The sequence below is a fragment of the Ornithorhynchus anatinus genome, chromosome 17, assembly GCF_004115215.2.
Source record: "Ornithorhynchus anatinus isolate Pmale09 chromosome 17, mOrnAna1.pri.v4, whole genome shotgun sequence".
NCBI classification, from domain to species: Eukaryota; Metazoa; Chordata; class Mammalia; order Monotremata; family Ornithorhynchidae; genus Ornithorhynchus; species Ornithorhynchus anatinus.
The window spans coordinates 4,464,224-4,476,461 of NC_041744.1; the positions used below are offsets into that span (position 1 = coordinate 4,464,224).

Sequence of the window (12,238 nt, forward strand, 5' to 3'; positions counted from 1 at the left end):
TCAGCTGTGTGATTGTGGGCAAGTCACTTAATTTCTCTGTGCCTCGGTTACCTCATCTGTAAAATGGGGATTAACTGTGAGCCTCACGTGGGACAACCTGATTACCCTGTATCTCCCCCAGCGCTTAGAGCAGTGCTCTGCACATAGTAAGCGCTTAACAAATACCAACGTTATTATTAATTTAGGAATTTATATTGTCTCCTCCTCTAGACCGTAAGCTTGAGGGCAGGTAAAATGTCAGTTTATTGTTACATTCTGCTCTCCCAAGGGCTTAGTACAGGCCTTTGCTCCCAGTAAGCGCTCAATAAATAAGATTGAATGAATGAATGAGTACGGGAGGGCCGTCATGGGCTTCCTTACGAATGAACGAGTGACTGTAAGAACACTAGAAATGGGAAACAGTATGGGCTAGCGATAAGAGGGTGGGCCTGGGAGTCAGAGGACGTGGGTTCTAATCTCTGCTCCGCCACTAGTCTGCCGTGTGACCTTGAGCAAGACACTTCACTTCTCTGGTCCTCAGTTTCCTTATCTGTATAATGGGGATTCAGCAGCTGTTCTCCCACCTACTTCGACAGTTAGCTCTGTGTTGGACAGGGACCACTCCAGTGCTTAGTAGAGTGCTTGGCATATTGTAAGCCCTCAACAAATACCGTAATTATTATTTTTAGAATGAAGTACCTTTTTGGCCTAACAGATAAAGGCTCACTCTTTATAGTAATCTCTCGTCCTTACTGATCTTAATCTCTTACTAATACATCTTGTCATCGTTGTATTGTACTCTCCCAAGAGTTTCGTACAGTGCTCTGCACCCAGTAACTGCTCAATAAATACGACTGAATGAATTGAATCACCGTCAATTGCCATTATTTACAATAAGGATCTTCTCTCAAAAGTTTCCTTCTGCAAAGAGCAGCCATTCCGAGCCACGGGGAGAAGCCCATGGGATAAAGAAATAGTCTTTCCTCGGTTGTCTCTAGGTTACTTTCGGAGAAGTTCAGATAATTTAAAAAAGTTCTTCCAAATAGCTAACTAGAGACAGTAGGTTACCTAAAGGAGCGTTCCCCCCCGCCCCCACACCACTTTTTGACACATCTCCAAAGAGCAGTTTATACAGTATCCTGCAATTATTTGCATACCGCTAAATTCTCCTAACGAGTTCCCAATTTAATAGAAAATGAAGATCTCCAATCCCTCCTGAGTTTTAATAAACGCGCTCCGGAAAGTCAATGGTACGTCAGGTGGTCTGCGCTTGGTTCTATAAAAGAACTATTTAAAGAAAATGTCGTGCGGGGAAAAGCCAAGAGGCAGCAAAGGTATGGAGGCATAGACCTTCCGAACTCCCCAGGCGCCCATCGGAAAGATACCCCTTGGGAGTCGACGAGCCCAAACACCACGGTCTCCTCCAAAAGTAGTATCCTCTGAAGCGCTTAAAAGGCAGAGATCAAAAGATTTTTCAGAATGTGCGGAGAGCCTAGCCTGGGTAAAACAGAGATCAACTCATCCGTCTCCCGAAACCTCCCACAGACTCCCACAAGCGGAGCAGTGTTTGAACTCTCTGCGAGCACTCAGTAGCTCTAAGGATGGGGAAAGGGAGGGGAGTCTGGATTACAGATCACTTTATACATAGTACATCGATTTACCTGTCCTTCACTTTCAAAGGGGTCACTCCAGGTGGTCAAATGTTGACCAGGCATGCGAGGGTGTCTGCAAAGGCCACCGCTAGGCTGAAACTTAATAAATGATGATAATGATTATGGTATTTATTAAGCGCTTACTATGTGCTAAGCATTAGGGTAGGCACGATACAATCAGAGTAGCCCAGTGAATCGTATTTATTGAGCGCTTACCGTGTGCACCATTCTAAGCACTTGGGAGAGTACACGATAGCAGAGTTGGTAGTATAGTATACGTTCTCTGCCCACGATGGGTTTATGGGCTTAGAGTGGGAGACAGAAATTGGTATAAATAAATACATTATGGATTTAGATATAAGTGCTGTGGGGCTGAGGGAGCGGTCAGTAAAGGGTGCAAATCCAACTGCGAGGACGATGCAAAGCCGGGTGGGAAAAGAGGAAATGAGGGTTTAGTCAGGAAACCCTCGCCTGGTTGGAGAAGATCTCGGTTGAAGGGGTGGGTAGGGAGAATGGATATTTAATCTCCAATTTACAGATGAGGAAATTGAGGGCAAGACAAGATAGGTGACTTTCTCAAGATCACCCAGCAGGATTAGCGCCAAGATCTCCTGACTCCCCATCTTATATTCTTTCCTCTAGCCCCTCTCTGCTTCCCATAGTTAAATACCGCAATTATTGTCATCGGATTTATTGCTATTATCATCATTATTGCTATTATTATTATGACAATATTTGGGTCAGGAAATTTACAGGTGGGGGACGTTAAGGTAGAAAAAGAAATAGATTAAGACAATGTACTTTCTGTCAGTACATCTGAAAGATGTGGAGAGGCAGTGTTGCCCAGTGGTAAGAGCATGGACCTGGGAGTCGGGCGATCCGATTTCTAATCCCAGTTCCACCGCTTGCCTGCTTGGAAGATTGCCATTAAAAATAAAAAAAACCCCACCAAACTCCATCGTCTCTGCTTCGATCACATCTACCCGTAGTTTAGTACAGTACGATACAGCAAGGGCATAAGTGCCGCTATCGCGTGCTATTACTATTGCGGATGCTGGCGTAGAGGCAGAAAGCTTGTTCAAGGAGAGTTAATGGCTAATCATCTACCTTTTACCTCCTTTCCCTCTGATCGACTGCTCAGCCCAACCACATCAGTGCTATGCAGTGACCGATCAGTCAGTAATACTTATTGAACGCTTGCTGTGAGCACTGTACTAATCTCTTGGGAAAATATAATATAGTAGAGTTGGTCGACAAGGTCCCTATTCTCTAGGAGTTTACAGTCCACTGAGTAGATTCCAACATGGACAGGAATAAAAATATCCACTAGGGACTTTATAATATGATAATCATGGTACTTGTTGAGTGCTTACTATAAACCAAGCACCGTCCTAAGCACCGGGGAAGACACAAGGTAAACACGTTGGACCCAGTCTCTGTCCCACATGAGGCTCACAAACTGCGAGGGAGCTAATCCCCATTTTTCAGATGAGGCAACTGAGGCCCGGTGAAGCAAAGTGACTTGCCCAAAGCTACACAGCAGACAAGTGATGGAACCGGGATTAGAAATCAGGTCTTCTGACTCCCAGATCTGTGCTCTATAATAATAATAATAATGGCTAAACACTGTTCTAAGTGCTGAGGGAGACACAAGGTTACCAGGTTGTCCCAGGTGGGGCTCACAGTCTTAATCCCCATTTTACAGATGAGGTAACTGAGGCACCGAGAAGTGAAGTGACTTGCCCCAAGTCACACGGCTGACAAGTGGCAGAGCCGGAATTAGAAGCCACGACCTCTGACTCCCAAGCCCGTTCTCTTTCCACGAAGCCACGCCGCTTCTCAAAACACTTCTCAATCTGTACTTCTCTATCCACTAGGCCATGCTGCTTCCCAATCACTTTCGACTGGTTGTCTCTCATGGATTCTCTCCTCTCTCCCTGAGTCGTTTACCGAGAAAGCGGAGCAGAATAGAGGCCATTAACTTTCAGTTGCCAGATGAAAAACGCCTGTCACAGAAATCTAGAGGCCGGCTTTGGCAGGTGAGTCGGCTTCACCCACGTGAGCGATGCAATCGTTCAAATACGGCACGGTTTGTATATGTGGATTTTCTTTTTGCCCGAATTTGTGTAAAACCTAATACTTTGTGAAAAGAAGCTGTCAGAATTCAGGATGTTGCCAGTATCTGAGATTTCGGAACTGCCCCCTAACTGTATTTTCCCCTTTCCCAACAGATTAATTAAAATGAAAATCGACAATTCTAAATGACAGCCAGGACTCCTCAAAAACACCCTTACTGAGCACCTGATCTGTTCTACTGATGTCAAGAACGCTTCTTGGGCCTCTGGTTTAACAGCAGGAGTCTACCGGGAGTCTAATTATAATTCCTTTGGTAATTAAAACAACAGATGTTATAATTAAAAGACTCCTCATTAAATCACTAATAACTGAAGCTTGAGGTGAGTTCTCACTGAATGACTGCAACGAATTACCTTTCGAAGTAAAAAAAAAAAATGCACGAAGGCAAATGTCCAACAGGGGGATAAAATCTGTTTAAAGTTTCTTTTTCTTCCCTCCGAAGCGCCGGTGGAAACAGCCGGTGATGAATACAAGGGAAATAACGTTGCCCTTGGAAAGTCAGTGATACTTTCTGTAACAAAGAACAGAGCAGGTGGATGAAGAGACTCAAAAGGAGAACGATTAGGTTCAGTTTCCACTTAATGAAGAGGATTTCACCCCTCCAGGCACAACAGGATCCAGCAAGCAAAGTGGTACCGACATTTTCCTCTTCATTTCTAATGCGGTGCATTGCCAAATGAACCCCGGCGGCACCAAGGTTTCCAGGTAAACAGATGAAAAACACTCTTTACGCTAAAATTATCTCCCCCTCTAGACTGTAAGCTCACTGAGGGCAGGAAAGACGTCTACGTACTCTGTATAGTCTACTCTCCCGAGTGCTTAGTAGGGTGCTCTGCACGCAGTCAGCACTCACTAAATATGATTGATTGATGGATTTATTGTTTCCCGAGGCTCTGGGAATTTCCAATTCCTTTCTCAAAAGGGGAAGAGGTAGTTAATATCTGGGTAATGATAACGATGATAATTGTAATATTTTCTCTTCTCCCTCTCCCTGCCGTGACACTCTTGCACCTGGATTTTCACCCGTAATTCACCCCTCCCACATTCCTGATGTCCATATCCACAATTTATTTATTCATATTAATGTCTGTCCCCTCCTCTACACTGTAAGCTCACTGTGGGCATGGAATGTGTCTGTTATATTGTTCTACTGTATCCTCCCAAGCGCTTAGGACAGTGCTCTGCTCACAATAAGCGCTCAATAAATACTGAGCTCACATCAAGTGCTCACTTCTCAATGCTGCAGTGTCCTCATCTGTATAGATGGGAAAAAACGCCACTTCTCCCTCATATTTCGGCTGTGGGGCCCCCGTGAGACAGAGAATAAATGACCGTGTCCAACCTGACTATCTTATATCTCTCCCAGCACTTAATACAGCGCCTGGCCCATAGCAAGCACTCACCAAATACCATAAAAAAATGTGAACAGACTGTGTAAAATGCTGTGACCTTTAAGAAGCCTACAGCCTCGCCATTACTGCAGTTAGAATTGAGAGATCGATCCTGTCGGTCAGTTGTATCTATCGAGCGCTTACTGTGTGCAGAGCCCTGAATTAAATGCTTAGGAGCGTAAGCTATAATAATAATGTTGGTATTTGTTAAGCGCTTACCATGTGCAGAGCACTGGTCTAAGCGCTGGGGGAGATACAGGGTCATCAGGTCGTCTCACGTGAGGCTCACAGTTAATCCCCATTTTCCAGATGAGGGAACTGAGGCACAGAGAAGTGAAGTGACTCACCCACAGTCACACAGCTGACAAGTGGCAGAGCCGGGAGTCGAACCCATGACCTCTGACTCCGAAGCCTGGCTCTTTCCGTCTTCCCCAGACAGACGCGTTCCCGGCCCACAAGCAGTTTACGGTCTAGAGGGAGAGACAGACGTTAATATAAATAAATAAAATTACAGATAAGTATATAAGTTTGAGGGCTTAGTCAGGGAAGGTCTCTTGGAGGGGATGGACCTTCAATAAGGTTTTGAAGGGAGAGGGTAATTTTCGGATACCAAGAGGGAAGGAGTTCCGGGCCAGAGACGGGACGTGAGCGAGAGGTCGGAGGTGAGGTAAACGAGATCGAGGGACAGTGAGAAGGTTGGCATTAGGAGGGCAAAGTGTGTGGGTTGCATTTTAGTAGGAGGGCTGGGTTATAGTAGGAGTCCTCAGCATAGTACTATAATGTCCAGAATATATAACTATAACCAGGATATTACTCATGTATCCTTACCATATACATTTTCAGTATATTATCAGTATGTCCATAGCATATATATGCATATATATATATTAGCGGCAAATGGAATGCATAATATATTTGTTATACAGGTATATAATATTATATTATATAATAGAATATATTCAGTATGGGACATCCTGGTATTTGCATATGTTGCTGACATTCTGAGAATGACAAGGCAATGGAAGAAGGGTGACAGTAGAAGATATTTTTTTCTCGTCTTATGCTGTCGGGTCGTCTCCGACCCATAGCGACATCATGGACACAGCTCTCCCAGAACGCCCCTCCCTCCCGCCATTTGCGATTGTTCTGGCGATGTAGCCATAGAATTTTCTCGGTAAAAACCTGGAAGTGGTTTACCTCTGCCTCCTTCCACGCAGTAAACCTGAGTCTCCACTCTCGACGCTCTCCCATGCAGCTGCTGCCCAGCACAGGGGAGTTTTGACCTGTAGCAAATTGCCTTCCACTCGCTAGCCACTGCCCAAGTTAGGAATGGAATGGATATGTCTCTGCTCGACTCTTCCTCCTGTAGTCGAGACCGGTAGAGTACTGGAAATTCTCCAGGTGCGACCCTGAGAGGGGCGGAAGGTGTTGGGGGTGTAAAAATGAAATTCATCACCGTCCCTTAACCCCCTTTCCCTCCAACTCCACTGATTCTCGGAAAGTCCGTGCTCAAGTCCGTTTATTTGTCGGATTATTTTTCACAGCGTGGTGGTGAAATGTTTTCGAGACCGCCGAGATTTCTTCATAGCCCTTTGATCAACTAATATGTATCCAGTTCATTAGCTGCTCAGTTTACCACTGCAGCGTAAATCCCTTTCTTTCAACTGTTGAGAAATAAACAATATTGGCTAAAGGGCTTCCGGTCATTCGAGGAGAAATCAACTGCTAGACTTCCAGTTTGTTACCCTCGGTAAATTACAAAAAGCCCAGAGATTTCTCTGTCCTAGAGTAGCCAGTCATAGCGGGAATGTTCGCACCAGTCAGGCTAAATGACTTAAAAGCCATGCGGCTAATGGCTTTAGCCGTCTAAGAAAAAGCGGTGAAGAAGTCCCTCTAAAAAAGCAAACAAAAAGATATTTTCTAAGGTTCAAGTGATCCATCCGCAGATCATTAAGAAGCGAACCTTAACTAAAAATGTATCTGGAGGCGATCACTAGATATATATACTCACATATATATAGTGCCTATATATATATATCTAGTGATCGCCTCCAGAATATATATATATATATATAATATATATATATATATTCACCTATTTATAAAAGTTTTTTATTGGTATTTCTTAAGTGTTTACTATGTGCCAAGCACTGACTAAGCCCTGGGGTAGATACAGGGAAAGCAGATTTGACACAGTCCCTGTCCTCAAATCAATCAAATCAATCAATTAATCACATTTATTGAGTTCTCACCATGTGCAGAGCACTGTGCTAAGAGGTTATGAGAGAACAATAGAGAAGCAGCATGGCTGAGTGGAAGGAGAACGGGCTTGGGAGTCAGAGGTCGTGGGTTCTAATTCCGGCTCTGCCACTTGTCAGCTGTGTGACTCTGGGCAAGTCACTTAACTTCTCTGTGCCCCAGTTCCCTCATCTGTAAAATGGGGATGAAGATTGTGAGCCTCACGTGGGCCAACCTGATGACCCTGTATCTCCCCCAGCGCTTAGAACAGTGCTCTGCACATAGTAAGCGCTTAACAGATACCAACATTATTATTAACAATACAACAGAGTTCGTGAACATGTTCCCTCCCCACAGTGAGTTTACACTCTGCCTCCCGGTCTTAATCCCCATTTTACAGATGAAGTAACCGAGCCACAGAGAAGTTAGGTGACTTGCCCAAGGTCACACAGCAGAGGAGTGGCGGAGCTAGGATTAGGAGCTGGGTCTTCGGACTCTCAGGCCCACGCTCTTTCTACTGAGCACAATATTTGGTCATTATTTTGAAAATGTCTCTGGAGCCCTCGTCAGGAAGAGGGTAATTGTTTTGAGGGTAGATTTGCACTAGGTTCACGCATTCACTAGTATTTCAGGCAGGGAATGTGCTGTTTGTACTCTCCCGAGTGCTTAGAATAGTGCTCTGCACACTGGAAGTGCTCAATTAAATACCAGGGATGGTTTGAGTGGGGGCTTAAGCAGAGAAGGCCTCGGTTACTTTATTATAAAATAGGGATGAAGAGTGTGCTCACTACAGTAAAGTTAGTAGACATGATCCCGGACTTCAATCTCCTTACAATCTATTACGCTTCTGAGACATATTTCAGAGGAAAACTAATTAGAGTTAAATAAAACTTTTCTATATTCTGTCACAAAGCAAATTAGCTCTCACGGGGAGCTCTCTCAGTCTTAAACTCCGGTATAGTATAATGACAAATTATTGTGGTTTTCAGCAGTTGCCTTTTCCATTTATTACCATCATTTTTGAGGGGTTAAATAAGGCAAAACTGCTCCCTCTTCCCCATCTGACTCCCAGACCCAGGCTCTTTCCACTACACCATGGTGCCCGCTATCTTCTGGGTGACTACTTCAGTCAATCGACCGTACTTATTGAGCGCTTACTATGTGCACAGCACTACACTGATCACTGGGGAAAGTTCAAGAGAATTAGCCCCTACCTAGTTTACAGTCTAGATGGGGCTCCGATAATTGGCGAACGCGGATAATTCACGTGAAGCAGCATGGCTCAGTGGAAAGAGCCCGGGCTCGGGAGTCAGAGGATGTAGGTTCTAAATCTGGCTCCGCCACTTAGCTGCTGTGTGACCTTGGGCAAGCCACTCAACTTCTCTGGGCCTCAGTTACCTCGGCTGTAAAATGAGAGTTAAGACGGTGAGCCCCACGTGGGATAACCCGATCACCTTATATCCCTATCCACCCCCCGGCACTTAGAACAGTGCTTGGCAACATAATACGTGCTTAACAAATACCGTTATTATTATTATCATCATTACCCCAGCGCTTAGAACAGTGCTTGGCACGTAGTAAGCACTTAACAAGCACCATAATTATTATTATAATTCAAGCGGAATTTGCAAGTGCCCCAGACAGGATCTTCAGGCCCTGCATCGGCGCTTAGTACTGTGTCTGGCACCCAGTAAGTGCTTAATACCAGAATTATCAGAGAGAAGCAACGTGGCTCAGTAGAAAGAGCCCGGGCTTGGGAGTCAGAGGTCATGGGTTCGAATCCCATCTCTGCCACTTGTCAGCTGGGCGACTGTGGGCAGGTCACTTGACTTCTCTGGGCCTCAGTTACCTCATCTGTAAAATGGGGGGGATTCACCGTGAGCCTCACGTGGGACGACCTGATTACCCTGCATTACCCGGTTACCCTGTAACCGTTATTATCATTATTATTACCCCAGCGCTTAGAACAGTGCTCTGCACATAGCAAGCGCCGCGTGGCTCAGTGGAAAGGGCACGGGCTTTGGAGTCAGAGGTCATGGGTTCAAATCCCGGCTCGGCCATTTGTCAGCTGCGTGACTTTGGGCAAGTCACTTAACTTCTCGGTGCCTCAGTTCCCTCATCTGTAAAATGGGGATTAAGACCGTGAGCCCCACGTGGGACAACCTGATTCCCCTGTGTCTACCCCAGCGCTTAGGACAGTGCTCGGCACATAGTAAGCGCTTAACAAATACCGACATTATCATTATTATTATTAAGCGCTTAACAAATTCCAACATGATTAATTATTAGCGGGTCCAGAGGCATTCTGAAAGAGAGTCCTGGGCTTTCAAGGATTCAAGCTGGTTATAGGAGCGGACTTTTGTTGGGTTTTCTGAATCCTTAAGAAGACGCTGCTATTGACATCAGCCTCTAGCATCCGCTCCCCTCGAGGGAAAGACAATAGGCTTTTGATTTCTCCCGGCTTCCACCAGCAGAGTGACACATAGACAGACTCGGTCTGATGGAAACCCGGGGCAATGTCAGCTTGCAAACTTACTCAACCATCAGCAACCCCGAAGGGCTTGCAAAGAGCAAAATAATCTAATCTCCCCAAGTTCATCCGGAGACAACACGAGGTTGAATTTTCTGAAACGAAAACGTCAGGGTTGCCGTCAGGCGGGAGGGATGCGCTTTATTAAAAGGAAATAAGATGAGCTTGGGGCTGTCCGGGTGGGTTTGGAGACAGTGCGGCAGCTGGGAACACCTTGTCTCTGTTGCTCTGCATCTGTTTCGGAGGAGGGCAATCACTCTCCCCACTTTCAAAGCCTTACTGAAGGCCCATCTCCTCCAAGAGGCCTTCCCTGCCTAAGCCCTCATTTTCCTCTTCTCCCATTCCCTTTTTATCCCTCTTTCATTTGGATCTGCTCCCTTTACTCGCCCGTCCCTCAGCCCCTCAGCACTTATGTTGAAATCCTCCATTTATTTATCTGTATAAACAGCAGACGACCCCTTTAGACCTAAAGATCGTCGTGGGCAGGGAACGTGTCTACCGACTCTCCTGTACCGTACTCTCCCAAGTGTTTAGTTCAGTGCTCTGCACGCAGGAAGCACTCCATAAATATGATTGATCGATTGAATGACTGAGGAGAGATGCCCTGTGGCAGACATTTTGGCTTCATAAAGCCCCAGAGCGGAGAGTGTTTGATGTGCTTCCTCAATAAACCTCCATTTGTTATTTTCCTTAGTTGGAGAGGATGTTCATATCAAGAGGATGAAAACCCATCTCCAGAGTGCAAAGTCAATAATAATAATAATGGTGATGATGATGATGGGATTCCTCAAGCGCTTACTTTGTGCCAGGCACTGTTCTAAGCACAGGTGAAGATACGAGATAATCGGGTTGGACCCCGTCCCTGTCCCACGTAGTGCTCACAGTCTTAATCCCCGTTTTACAGATGAGGGAACGGAGGCGCAGAGAAGTAAATAGACTTGCCCAAGATCACCCAGCAGACAAGTGGCGGAGTCAGGATTAGAACCCAGGTCCTCCCGTATCCCAGTCCTGCGCTGGGAAGAGGCTCCGGACGGAGTCGGAGAGAGATCAAGACTATCCCCAGGGACAAAATCTAGGATTTGCACAAAACAAAAGCCAGGACCTCATTACACATATGACACTGTGGGCATCACCTTCTCCATTATAATAATGTGGGTATCTGTTAAGCGCTTACTACGTGCAGAGCACTGGTCTAAGCGCTGGGGGAGATACAGGGTCATCAGGTTGTCCCATGTGAGGCTCACAGTCTTCATCCCCATTTTCCAGATGAGGGAACCTGAGGCACAGAGAAGTGAAGTGACTTGCCCGGAGTCACACAGCCGACAAGTGGCAGAGCCGGGATTCATCCAGACCTGTCGCGATCTAACAGTGAACAGACCCATTCCCTGCCCGCGGCGTGCTTACTTTCTAGAGGACGAGACTCCTAGCAGCCAGGAGAGTTTCGGGTTACGCTTAAGGAAAAACGTGGAGCTAGGGAGCGGATTTGGGGCGAACCGTAGAAAACGGAAGTAATTTAAAGAGATGCTGGGGATCTTCCTATCATCCTCTCCACTGTAACCATCCTACCAGTCCTAGTACCTTTCCAAGTGTTCAGTACAGTCCTCTGCACACAGTAAGCGCTCAATAAATACGACTGAATGAATGAATGAACCCTACCAGAAGGCAGGGAACCAACTTTCAGAGGGATGATTCCAGTGGAGTTTTCACGTGATCTGGACCGGATTTTCAGGCCCTGCATCAGCACTTTATACAGTGCTCTGCTCTGCCACTTGTCAGCTGTGTGACTGTGGGCCAGTCACTTAACTTCTCTGTGCCTCAGTTCCCTCATCTGGAAAATGGGGATTTAGATTGGGAGCCTCCCGAGGGACAGCCCGATTCCCCTGTATCTACCCCAGCGCTTAGAACAGTGCTCTGCACAGAGTAAGCGCTTAACAAACACCGACATTATTATCATTACAGAGCCCACCTGGAGGGGTCAGAGAGGGACCACGAACCATCTCGGCTGTCTGAAGCAGCACAGCACCGTGGTTAGAGCCCAGGCCTTGGAGTCAGAAGGTCCCCGGGTTCTAAATCCGGCTCCGCCACTCATCTGCTCCGTGGCCTTGGGCGAGTCACTTCACTTCTCTGTGCCTGAGTTACCTCATCTGTAAAACGGAGATCGAGACTGTGAGCCCCTCGTGGGACGGGGACCCTAATCCAACCCGGTTTGTTTGAATCCACCAGAGCGCTTAATATAGCGCCTGAGACAGAGTAAGTGCTTAACAAATACCATAATTAACATTACTGTCATTATCACAGGTAAGAAAACTCCT

General features: G+C 46.1%; 1 long non-coding RNA gene and 1 other non-coding gene across 2 annotated transcripts; one reads left to right on the forward strand and one right to left on the reverse strand.

Annotated features, from left to right (window-relative positions):
* The first annotated feature begins 3,513 nt into the window (after positions 1 to 3,513).
* On the forward strand, positions 3,514 to 4,045 carry LOC114817918. The gene is made up of 2 exons (XR_003765755.2): positions 3,514 to 3,670; positions 3,863 to 4,045. It is a non-coding gene; the product is annotated as an uncharacterized LOC114817918 (long non-coding RNA).
* Positions 4,046 to 6,439: 2,394 nt separating this feature from the next.
* On the reverse strand, positions 6,440 to 6,577 carry LOC114818107. The gene has a single exon (XR_003765926.1). It is a non-coding gene; the product is annotated as a small nucleolar RNA SNORA7 (small nucleolar RNA).
* Between the last annotated feature and the right edge of the window lie 5,661 nt (positions 6,578 to 12,238).